Raw genomic sequence first — 12500 nt, forward strand, 5'->3', positions numbered from 1 at the left:
TGTTGAAGATAATGTGAAACCAACGTGAATAAAGTGGTCGCTGACTCGGGACATAATAATAATAATAATAATACATAGTTTTTCTATGGCGCTATATTTTTCTATGGCGCGATATCTAGCACCAATGCAATCAGACTAAATTTTCTTCTTCTTCTTCTTCTTCTTCATCTTCTTCTTCTTCTTAGTATGCACACGAGTTTACCATTCGCAGACCCTTGCTTTGACACAAAACCAACTGAGCTAGAGGAATCCGGTGAATAGTTCTTCAGTGCAGCGCCCCAATGACTTCATCAGTTCATAAAGTCAGTTGTGGAGAAGATACAGGTTCACCTCTCAAACGTTTCAGGCTCACAAATTTCAAGCACATGCGTTTTTCATCTGTTTATGTTTGCACAGGTTTTTGTGAATAATGAACACACAATTTTGCAATTAAACTGGATCCATAATTCGGGTATACATACTGTGCTTTGTTCATTGTTTCCGCACATTTTGCTTGATATGTGTAAGAAAAAAAATGCAAGCCCCGTATTAAGTATTCTAAATATTAGTTGTACAACGCACTATACTATTCAATATGTGCATCATCTCGAGAAAATAAAGACATCATTTTTTTAAATTGGTGGTGTTCTGTTAACAAATAATCGTGTTCTGGGGTACGGAGTTCCTTTCTTGGACACGTGTCTGTAGGAAAGAGTGCGAAAGTATAATTGCGAATTCTAAAATGAAATGTTGGTTTTGTAAATTCTAAATTCTAAAATGTTGGTTATTTGATGCCAGCATATATATATATATATATATATATATATATATATATATGTGTGTGTGTGTGTGTGTGTGTGTGTGTGTGTGTGTGTGTGTGTGTGAATGGCGATTCGCTTTGGAGTTCAGGATTCAACGAAGTCGTTGCTATTCACACATAGTGAGATGTGCCTGCTTCACATGTTCCCTGGCAAACACGGGGGTTCACTGAACAGCCTTTATAAGTGCTATTAGCCACCATTTCTGGCGAGATTTCAAGCGACCTGACTGACAAAATTTGGAATATACCAGGAAAAAACAACACCACAATCAACTCTATCAGTGAAATGGGAAGTACCGATTTTTCAAGGTCACATTGTCGCCTCCGAGAGAACGTCATAAATAAGACATCGCGATAAGCTATCTGATGATTCAGCAAAGCTGAACGGACAAGTCAGTGTTCAAGTGGTGTTTGAACTGAATGAACCGCATGGACATCGTAAACGGAGCGCTCGGGTTCAGTGCTGGACACGATGAGAGGGAAAGATTATAAACCAGTCGCGCTGCTTTCGTTTTTTGTCAAGTCAAGCGGGAGGCACGGGGGTTGGGGAGGGAGGGGGGCAGGGGGGCGGGGGGGGGGGGGGGAGGGGGGAGTGCGCACGCACGCGTTTGTGTGTTGGCGAGCAGGAAGACAAAAAAAAAAGGGGGGGGATGGCGGGGGTTGGGGGTGTGGGAGTGGAGACGGGGATGGCAGGTGATTCATTGGGACTCCATGTAAGTTAAACAGTTTTCAGAAAGAGTGATCTACATTGTCAACATTCATGAGGAAAGAACATTCATTTATGAGAATGAACGTGTGCTCAATCTGTACCAGAGCAATTCGTTTTACGAACCGTATGTTTGTGCATTTGTTAATGCTTCAATGTTTATTCGTGTGTTTCATTTCTATTACCTAATTGCGGCAGCTTTTGTTCCGGGGCATTAAATTTCGAAAAATCACGGTCTTTTTCATTTTTTTTTTTCAGCTGTTTACACACACACACACACACACACACACACATATATATATATATATATATATATATATATATATATATATATATATATAACACTTTCGCAAATTCATAAAACTAAGTACAGAAAAAAATATATCTGTGTTTTGTTTTGTTGTGTGAATTGTTTATTTTAAAGGAAAGTACAGGAAAATAAAGTTCGGCGCCTCAGTTCATTTCCTTGATTTTTATGTAATTTTTTTTTTTTTTTTTTTTTTTAGATAATGCACAACTCGTCTGACGCATAGGATTTAAGTAACGTAACTTTTCAACAAACAGTATATTGAAATGACAGACAGAACCAGTGTGCAAGCTCTGTAGATCAACACGGTAAAGGTTGCGGGCCACCTGTAGTGTTCCCATCAGTTTCAAGTTAACTCTGCAGGTCCTTCAACGATTTTTCCCACACTAACCTGTCGTGATCTTTACAAATTCAAGTGTATCCTCCGGTCCTTCAATTACCTCTGTGTGTGTGTGTGTGTGTGTGTGTGCGTGCGTGCGTGCGTCCTTGTGTGCGTGCGTGCGTCCTTGTGTGTGTGCGTGTGTGTGTGTGTGTTCATCCCTCTACACCCCCGTAGTTTTCTTATCAAATTCAAATTCACTCTCAGGTCCTACACTTAATTTTTTCATGCCTCTCTCTCTCTCTTTCTTTCTCTCTCTCTCCCTCGCACTCAGTCACACACACACACACACACACACACACACACACACACACACACACACACACGCACACATACAGAGAGAGAGAGAGAGGTGAGGAAAAGAAGAGAGTGAGAGAGACGGAGAGAGAGAGAAAGAAAGACAGAGAGAAAAAGAGTTAAATAAATGCAAAATGAATAAACCTTGAAAGAAATCGAAATAATGTTACTTGCCAAGCTCTCTCTACCTCCGCCCCTCTCTATCTCTGTCTTTCCCTATCTCTGGGTGTGAATGTGGATGCGCGCGCGCGCGTGTGTGTGTGTGTGTGTGTGTGTGTGTGTGTGTGCCTGGCATGTTTCCAGTATAACATTAATGCTTTGATGGTAAGTTTGCATCATCTGAATATAAAAGAAAATATTGTTACGCTTTCTACATTTCATTTTCCACAGGGAAAAGCAGGCCCAAAGCGGAAATACGAAAGAGAGATATTACAATTTCAACACTTTTTTTTCCTTTGCACGATTATCCATTTCATTGATACAATATATATATCTCCTTACCTTCCAAAAATCCTCGATTTTCCATTTCATTGATACAATATATATATCTCCTTACCTTCGAAAATCCTAACTGAAGAACGCTGTCATCCAAACTGTCAACGAATTCCAACTCAAGTGAAACAGTTTGACAAAAAAACAACCGACTAACTTTTTCTCCGACACAAATAATTCCTGTTATCCAGAACTGAAGACGACTCACAGTTACACTTGCCGAATCCAACGCCACCGAAACTGGCCGGGTCACTAGAGCACAGACCAGAGGAGAAAGGAGAAAAGAACAATATATATATATCTCCCCGAGAAACAGAGAGAGAGAGAGTGTGTGCGTGCGTGACCTGTTGCTGGCAGACGATCACACTCGCAGCGCCAGCAGGCTTTTTGAAGGAGGCGTAGTGGGAAGTAACTCTAAGAGGGGCGCTTTTCGTGTCGAGTTGCAAAAGTTATTTCCCGTAAAATTTTCCAAATTATGTTGCATATTCTGATTATTTGTCAATCTAGCATGATATCATGGTCAGTGGTATCAAATGCGACAGAAAGATCAAGCAATGTAATATCACATATTTTGCCATTGTCCACGGATATCAAAACATCATTCATGATCTTTACAAGTGCAATGTATGCAGGGTATACAGTATAGAGGGTGTTGGAGTGGGGGTGGGGGTGGGGGGTGGGTAGGGGGATACAACAAAATCGTGCTTTCCTTGTCATGTTTTGTTCATCAAATACGAATACCTTTTTCTTTCCATAAACCCCCACCCCACCCAACTTCTCTAATCCCCTCCCCCTTCCCCTAATTCTCTATCCCCACCCCCACTCCCCATCTGACGGGCGCTATAGCCGAGTGGTTAAAGCGTTGGACTGTCAATCTGAGGGTCCCGGGTTCGAATCACGGTGACGGCGCCTGGTGGGTAAAGGGTGGAGATTTTTACGATCTCCCAGGTCAACACATGTGCAGACCTGCTAGTGCCTGAACCCCCTTCGTGTGTATATGCAAGCAGAAGATCAAATGCGCACGTTAAAGATCCTGTAATCCATGTCAGCATTCGGTGGGTTATGGAAACAAGAACATACCCAGTATGCACACCCCCGAAAGCGGAGTATGGTTGCCTACATGGCGGGGTAAATACGGTCATACACGTAAAAGCCCACTCGTGTGCATACGAGTGAACGTGGGAGTTGCAGCCCACGAACGATCCCCATCTCCGGCATCCCCTTCCCCCTCTTCCTCTCCTCCCTCAAGCCCCCCCTCCCCACTGCTCCCCCCCCCCTCACTTCTCACCCCCCCCCGCCCCCCGCCCCCCCGTTCTGTCATCAAAACAGGTCTTTCTCGTCGCACTTATACTATAGTTATGATAAATGGGAGCACAGTATGGAATCAGAGTGACTGTTAACTTGTTTATATATATATATATATATATATATAATATATATATAATATATATATATATATATATATATATATATATATAAACAAACAAAAAAAGAAGCCAAACCAGACGAGTCAGCAGAAATGAAATGGTAACCGCTGAGGAATCTGGGACGACTGACATTTTGTTTTCCAGTTTCATCAACATTCCATCACACAATAGGTTAACAGTTAACTGATGGAAGTCTGCAGAGAGCCGAAGAAGGACTGGGGGGGTGGGGGGGGGGGAGACGGGGAGAGGGGGGAGGGGAGGGGAGGGGGTTGAGAGGGGAGGATGGGTGAGGGACGCGGGGGTTTGGAATCGGAGGAGGGTTAAATGGGGGAGAGAGACCGGGAAAGAGAGAACAAGACATGCACATGTACATTCGCAGAACTACGCACGACGCACACTGAACGACTGTTAAGTCAGACCGCACGCTGACACACACGTTGACTGAGGCAGGCATTCACGCACGGCACTACGGACGGGCTCACTGACAGCTCAACAAGAGCTACAAAACTCGCTGACAGCTCAATGACGGAGTGGCTGTTCACTGACAGGTCACTGATAGCTCAATGACTCATTGACAGCGCACTGACAGCTCATTGACAGCTCATTGACTCAACTGACAACTCAGCGACGCACTGTCTAACAGCTCTCAGACTGACAGCTCACAGAGACACTGACAGGTCATTGACTCACTGACAGCTCACTGACAGTTCAGTAACTGACTGACAGCTCACACAGACTAAGTTACAGCTGAATGACTCACTGACAGCTCAATGACTCACTGACAGATCGCTTGCAGTTCATCGACTCACTAACAGCTCGCTGACAGCTCAATAACTCACTAACAGCTCACTGACAGCTAAGTGACTCATTGACAGCTCAGTGACTCATTAACAGCTCACTGACAGCTCAGTGACTCACTAACAGCTCACTGACAGCTCAGTGACTCACTAACAGCTCACTGACAGCTTAATGACTCGCGAGCAGCTCACTGACAAGTCATTGACAGCTTACAGTACTGACTCACAGATTAATTACTCACTGAAAGCTCACTTGCAGCTCAGCGACTCACTAACAGTTCACTGACAGCTCATGGACAGCTCACTGACTCATTGACAGCTCAACGAACGGCTCACTAACAGCTCGCTTGCAACTCAGTGAGTCACTGATAGCTCTCTGACCAGTCGTTTCACAGAAGCAGTGTGGCAGGTACACTATCTATCTATCTATCTATCTATCTATATGCATACAGTATATATGCATACAGTACATGTATATATATATATATATATATATATATATATATATATATAGATACCACAAAACCTGTAGGTATTGGACGCAGGACCAGGGAGCATTCTAGTGCTGACGGACGTCTCGAGTCGCGGCAAGATGTTTTGTGATGTTCTTGAACTTTTCACCGTCTGCCCAAAGCTCGTCGTTTGGACAGACACTGGCTCACGTTACAATGGGTGTAATCCTCGTTTGTCGTCAGTCTGTATCGGATTTTGGGACTTGACAGATGGATAGGTAGACACACAGGCAGATAGACAGGTAGGCAGGCACGCGTGCACGCACGCGCGCACACACACACACACACACACAACACCCACACATATACACACGCACGCAGACAGGAATAGTCCCACTATGGAACTGGACATGTAAATAGACTGACAAAGAAACAGACAGGCGCGAACGCACGCGTGTTTACACACACACACACACACACACGCACACACACACACACACACACACACACACACACACGCGCGCGCGCGCGCGCGCGCGCGCCCACTGGAAGAAAGAGTGGGGGAGGGACAGGCACAGAGAAAGACAGACAGATAGATAGGAAGACACAGATAGACAGACAGACAGGGTCAGAGACTGAGATTGAGACAGAGAAAGAGAAAGAGAGAAAGAGTGAGGGGGGAGGAGGGAAGGAATGGGTGGCGGGTTAGAGGGAGGGGGGGGGAGGGGTAGAAACAAGAAACACAGAAAGAGCCCCCCCCCCCCACACACACACACACAGAGCGTAAAAGACGCTGTCCATCACAGGAGACTTCAGAGAAGAAAGGAGCCCCCCCTTTAATGCCGCATTCAAAAGACGCCTAAAGACCCGGTGTTACGCTTGTCTAGAGGAAAGCTCTGTGGCGTTTGTTGTGGCTAAATCCCGGTAAAAAGACAACACGGATCACCTTGTAACCACCACCACCCCGTCCCCCAACAACTACCACCACCACTACCACCATCATGCTAATTAATTACCTTCCTCCCCCCCCCACCCTGCTTACTCATCCATCCTAAACCTCTCCTCTCCAACCCCCCTGTTTCCATCCTTCCTTCTTCCCTCTTGCTCAAAACAGTGCGGCCTTATCCTGGGGTTGGTCAGTCTGGATGAAGGAGGAGGAGGAGGAGGAGGTTAGGGAGGGGTGAATTTTACGCAGGAGTTCCTTGATGATTTGTTCAGCCTGAGCTAAAAAAAAAAAGTAAGAAAAAAAAGAAAGAGAGAGAAAAAAAATCATAATAAGACTTATGTGCTCTTGTTACCTCTGGTGGTCAACAAGTGGGTGGGTGGGTTCGGGGATTTGGGTGGAAGACAGAGTGTGTGTGAGAAGGGGGTGGGTGGGGGGACGGACGGAAAGGATACAGACAGAGAGACAGACAGAGAGACAAACAGACAGACAGACAGACAGACAGACACACACACACACACACACACACACACACACACACACACACACACACACACACAGAGTTGTATAAAGAAAGAAAAAGTAAGACACAGACAAACCTCTGTGTGTTTGTGTGTGTGTGTGTGTGTGTGTGTGTGTGTGTGTGTGTGTGTGTGTGTGTGTGTGCGTGCCTCCCTCTCTCTCTCTCTCTCTCTGTGTGTGTGTGTGTGTGATGTTTCCAGGGGGGTATGTGAGATAGACTACTTGCCTTGCCCTGACACCTGAACAATGTCCTCCAAGACATGGCTACAGACACACCTTTATCCAGCTCCTATCTTTCTCCCTCTTTCTCATGGGGGACGTGGAGATTAGACGACACTCGTAGATCTGCCACCGGGCCCGTGCTTTTTGGCTGGCAGGTGATGGAGTGTGCTATCCCAATTCGCCAGTTCCCAATTTGCCTATTTCCGATTCGCCTGTCACTGAATTGGCGATTCCCATTCGCCCATTCAAGTTTCGTTCATATATTCGAAAAGACATCAGCTGCACACAGTTTTCAGATTCTCTGAAAGTTCATTTTTGCGTCTGTGTGCACACCTGTTTACTTTGTTCTGCTGGCGGTATGTGTACTATGGTCTGATGTATACAAACGTATTTTACTGTAATACTCATCCCTGTACACACACACACACACACACACACACACACACACACACACACACACACACACACACACACACACACACCACACACACACTCTCTCTCTCTGTATTGTATATCGCTAATAAGGATAGACTTTGTCAGGTATGGGAACAGACAAGTGTTACCGTGTTTTTGGTCCCAGAAGGGCATACCTATGAAATCCATATTGAGTTCCGATCCCTGCCTGTCTCCACTCCCCTCTTGTGTATTGTGGCCCTAAGCCCAATGTGCATAAACCAGTTCTGAGTTCTCTCCTTGTGTGTGTGTGTGTGTGTGGGTGTGTGTGTGGGGGGGGGGGGGAGAGGGGGGTGTGTGGAGGGGGGGGAGCAGGGGGGTTGAGAGTGGTGGGGGGGGGGGGGGGGGGGTGCGCGAGTGCTCGCGCGTGCGTGTGTGTGCTTTTAGTGTGTGCGTGTGTTGCACAGTATTGCACTGTATTGTGTGTGTGTGTGATGTTAATATTTGTCAATGTATGTTTTGCTTTCAAAGTAGATTGTTTTGCAGACTTTCGCCCGATATGTTGACATGGATTGTTACATTGCGCTAAGTAGGCGGCCCACATGTGGAGTGATGGCCTAGAAGTTACGCGTCCGCTTAGGAAGCGAGAGAATCTGTGCGCGCTGGTTCGAATCATGGTTCAGCCGCCGATATTTTCTTCTCCTCCACTAGGCCTTTGAGTGGTGGTCTGGACGCTAATTATTAGGATGAGACGATAAACCGAGGTTCCGAGTGCAGCATGCACTTAGCGCACGTAAAAGAACCCGCGGCAACAAAAGGGTTGTTCCTGGCAAAATTCTGTAGAAAAATCCACTTCGATAGGAAAAACAAAGTAAACTGCACGCAGGAAAAAAAAAAGAAGAAGAAGAAGAAAAAGGGGGGTGGCGCTGTAGTATAGCGACGCGCTCTCCCTGGGGAGAGCAGCCCGAATTCCACACAGAGAAATCTGTTGTGATAAAAAGAAATACAAATACAAATACATGGTACACACGGGACCTCATATTATTGTCACACCCCAAGGACTAGCACCCAAACCACCTATCAAGGTCTATAGTGGAGGGAGGACTAACGACCCCGGCCACTGCGGGACTCAAACCCGTGAACAGTCGCCACCTAGTCAGGTCCTCCACCGCTTTGCCAAGTGTTCTGTCTGTTTGCAGCGAGTGTGCAGTGTTTCTGGTTTGTTTCCATTATCACGTCTGTCATCACGTCATTTGCAGTGAAGCGATTCGAGCTCACATTGTCAACAAGAGTAAGCACCCAGCAACCTTTCATTACTTATAATATGCACCTTGTTATTTTCAGGGGCAAACAATTGCCCTTTGCAGATACCAAGTGATGATTCATCCTCTGTTCCATTCAAGTCAAGACATATGTGTGCAGTGTGGTCACATTCCAGCAGAACGCACACCTGTTAAATCACACAAGGCAGTCAAGTCTTAAGAACATATCTCTTTTATTTCGCTTACTTTCTCAGTCGCGTCGAAACGAAATGCATTTTATGCTTATGATTATGTCTGTGATTAACTCAAGTTAGTGAGCAGTTTATACCTTTCCAATTTGTTCGTTGACCATGCCTGTATAAACTGATCTTGCTATTTAAATTGGAAAATGATGATTCCATAAAACGGTTGGCTGTTTCAGTTTCAGTTTCTCAATGAGGCGTTTCTGCGTTCGGACAAATCCATATAAATATAAAACACTACATCTGCTAGGCAGATGCCTGACCAGCAGTATAACCCAACGGGCTTAGTCAGGCCTTGAGTGCATGCTTTTGTATTTCTGTACCTATCAGAGTGGATTTCTTCTACAGAAATTTGCCAGAGGACAACACTCTCGTTGCCATGGGGTTCTTTTTCAGTGCGTCAAGCGCGTGCTGCTCACGGGACCCAGGTTTATTGTTTCATGCGAATGACTAGACGCTCAGTTTGATTTTCCTGTCAACTTTGTGAGAAAGGACGAGAGCGGGCTTCGGTGGTTGACTGTGTACTGGTATTCTTCTTCTTCTCCCTCAGCTCTGTGAAGTCACTGAGGCGCTGCATGGAAACACCGGTCGCCAGATTCCTCCAGGTTTGTCAGTTCTGTGTCAAAGCCTGGGGCTCTGCGAATGGTTTTCCTGTCCATTCATATCTTCCCTTCTGTCTCCCTCCCTCAACAGTTCCTTGGAGGAATGTTTTAGCAATGCCACTGTATCTTTTTACGTGGCCATACCAATACAGGTCCGATGTGCTGCCAGCTGGTTTTGACGAACTTGTTCATGATTGATATGGTCAGTATATAGTACCTTGCAATAACAGCTGGTTTTCAAGACTTGGGTTCTTCTTTCCAAATCCGCCGCGACAGTCCATGTCTTGTAGCCACACAGGAAAATGGAATATACCAGTGCACACGCAGTAGTCTGTCTCATACAATTGTTGCTGTCCTTCCATATAGGTTTGCCTGGACAGTGGTGATGCTATCTTTTCTACCCTTGATATGATTTCTGGTTTGGATCCTTCATTGCCGATGATAGATACCAGGTAAGCGAACTGTTAAACAGTTCCTAGCTTCTGTCCATGGAAAGGTACATCAGCAGTGATGGTGGTATTGTGGCCGGCCATTAGCATGGTCCTTTCGGCGCTGATTTCTAAGCGGTATCTTGTCGATGTTTCATCCAGTCTTTTCACAAGCCGGGCGAGTTCTTGCCCACTACCTGCCAAGCCATGGATGTAGTCCCCACAGCAAAGGTTCGCGAAGGTTCTTCCTCAAGCGATGAAAGTGGCAACATGGTTAAGACGCTCATCTGTCAAAACAGAGATTCCGTGAGGGTCTGGGTTCGAATCCCACTCTCGCCCTTTCTCCCAAGTTTGACTGAAAAATCAAACTGAGCGTCTGGTCATTCGGATGAGACGATAGACCGAGGTCACGTGTGCAGCAGGCACTTGGCGCACTGAAAAAGAACCCATGGCAACGACAGTGTTGTCCTCTGGCAAAGTTCTGGCAAAGTTCTGTAGAAATCCACTTTGATTGGAACACAAATATATGTGTGCATGTACTGGAGGGTTGACTTAGCGCGTTGGGGTATGTTGCAGGTTAGGCATCTTCTTAGCAGATGTGGTGTTTTAAGTATGGATTTGTCCGAACACAGTGATGCCTCCTTGAGAAACTGAAACTGAAAGTGAAATCTTCCTCCAATGCTGACTGCGCTGTGATGATGTTAAGTGTACTACTGTGATGCGTTTAACTCTCTCCATACGAACGGCGAAAGAGACGACGTTAACAGCGTTTCATCCCAATTACCATCATCAAAATATTGCAAGCGGAACGCTCTTATACTGAAGAGGTGAATGTTGACAAAGAATACCACAGTTCTGACGACGGAAGCTAAGGGTTGGGTCATTCAGACACCCACTGGACATCCGAGGGGTCTGTGTAGAGGAGAAGAGAGGACTGGCCGTACTGAGTGAGTTAAACTTCGTTGTATGCTTGTGTCGAGAACTTTGTACATTCAATCGCATTCGCATTGTTGTATTGAAACGTTTGCCCCTACCACCGGACTCCCCCCCACTCCCGGCTTTCCGATGGTGCGGCGCGACACAGCTGCTGCCAAGACACTGATTATGAGGAATGGACGGACCTTCTGTCTGACTGCACGAGGGGGGAGTGGTGGTTTTGGGAGGAGAGGGATGACAGTGATATCATTTGCACACACACAAATAAACACACACACACACACACACACACACACACACACACACACACACACACACATGGTGGTGTGTCCATCGAGATCGATGATGACCATCGTTGTCATCCAGCTGGGGGATGGGGGAAGGGTGGTGGTGGGGTGGGGGGGAGGATGCTCATGAATCTATCTGTGAATGCGCAGATGGCTGAATAGTCCAATCTGCGCACGAAATGTTCGCTGACAGTTGGGGCAGACAAAGACAGGCATACCATTGTCAGGGAGCTTGTTTGCCCGTGACTTTCTGGCCTGCCGTCTTCTGAACAGCTGCAGTCAGTCCTGTTGGCCTCGCACAACTTGGCGCCTTTGTGCACAGCAGCGCGCCATTTGTCACGGTCCACTGCAGATTCCTCCCAGGAGTCAGGGTTGATATCAAACGCTTTCAGAGAGACTTTCAGAGTATCTCTGAAGCGCTTCTTCTGACCTCCGTGTGATCTCTTCCCTTGTTGCAGCTCGCCATAGAAGAGCCTTTTGGGCAGCCGATGGTCTGGCATGCGCGCCACGTGTCCAGCCCAGCGAAGCTGGGACTTCATCAGGATGGTGAAGATGCTGGGAAGGGTGGCTTTTGCGAGCACCTCTGTGTCTGGGGTCCTGTCTTGCCACTTGATGTTCAGTAGCTTCCTGAGGCATGTTGTGTAGAAGTGGTTCAGCTTCTTGACATGTCGTTGGTACACTGTCCAAGTTTTGCAGGCGTACAGTAGTGTGGGGAGAACTACTGCTCTGTAGACCTTTAGCTTGGTCTCAAGACTAATGCCTCTTCTGTTCCAGACATTTGCATTGAGTCTACCAAAAGTTGCGCTTGCTCTTGCAATCCTGACGTTCACTTCATCGTCGATTGTCACATTTCGTGACAGTGTGCTGCCAAGGTATGTGAACCGCTCCACCGCACTGAGTCTCTGACCGTTGACTGTGATGTTGGGCTCAACGTAAGGTTTCCCTGGGGCTGGCTGATGGAGAACTTCAGTTTTCCTCGTGCTGATGGTAAGGCCGAAGTTCCTGCT

General features: G+C 46.4%; 1 protein-coding gene across 1 annotated transcript in view; it reads right to left on the bottom strand.

Moving 5' to 3' along the window:
- LOC143295321 (tubulointerstitial nephritis antigen-like) overlaps positions 1-3301 on the bottom strand; it is an 89952-nt gene extending 86651 nt beyond the window's left edge. Inside the window, exon 1 of the mRNA XM_076606954.1 lies at positions 3045-3301. The gene's annotated coding sequence lies outside the window, so the exon portion shown is untranslated. The remainder of the gene's footprint in view (positions 1-3044) is intronic.
- Between the last annotated feature and the right edge of the window lie 9199 nt (positions 3302-12500).

Source organism: Babylonia areolata, chromosome 20 (assembly GCF_041734735.1).
Source record: "Babylonia areolata isolate BAREFJ2019XMU chromosome 20, ASM4173473v1, whole genome shotgun sequence".
Taxonomy (NCBI): Eukaryota; Metazoa; Mollusca; class Gastropoda; order Neogastropoda; family Buccinidae; genus Babylonia; species Babylonia areolata.